Source organism: Brassica oleracea, chromosome C4 (genome assembly GCF_000695525.1).
Source record: "Brassica oleracea var. oleracea cultivar TO1000 chromosome C4, BOL, whole genome shotgun sequence".
In the NCBI taxonomy this organism is placed as follows: domain Eukaryota; kingdom Viridiplantae; phylum Streptophyta; class Magnoliopsida; order Brassicales; family Brassicaceae; genus Brassica; species Brassica oleracea.
In genome coordinates this window covers 15,575,807-15,576,333 of record NC_027751.1, presented here as the reverse complement: position 1 = coordinate 15,576,333, position 527 = coordinate 15,575,807, and positions in this window count along the sequence as shown.

Sequence of the window (527 nt, the reverse complement as noted above, 5' to 3'; positions counted from 1 at the left end):
AACCCCCCCCCCCCCCTCCACATGTTATAAGAAGAGAAAAAACCAATTTTATATATATAGAGAATCATTCATTTGCATTTTGCATATTTTTGTAGGATTTTAAATTAAATACACCATTCTGCTATAAAGTAACTATGTAAACAATATTATATTACTATATATTTCCAAACAACACAATAAATAATTTTGTATTGAAACAATATAAAATATTATAATTGACTAAAACATTCAAATAATTTATGAAAACATTGAAAACAAGTATAACGTATTTTTACATGTTTATATATAGAAAAATCATTTCAATTTTTACCATTAATGAATGACTATTTTCATAAATATCCTAAATCTGTGATATAATTAACACTACGCTAATTTTTCTAAATATTTATAAAACATTTATAAACTCAACCATAACCCCTTAATACTATACTCTACAAAATAACCACTAAATCATAAACCCAAATTGTTAGTATATTTTTGATTGAGGGTATTTTTGAAAAGTGGTACCTAACTTGTGATATCTTAAA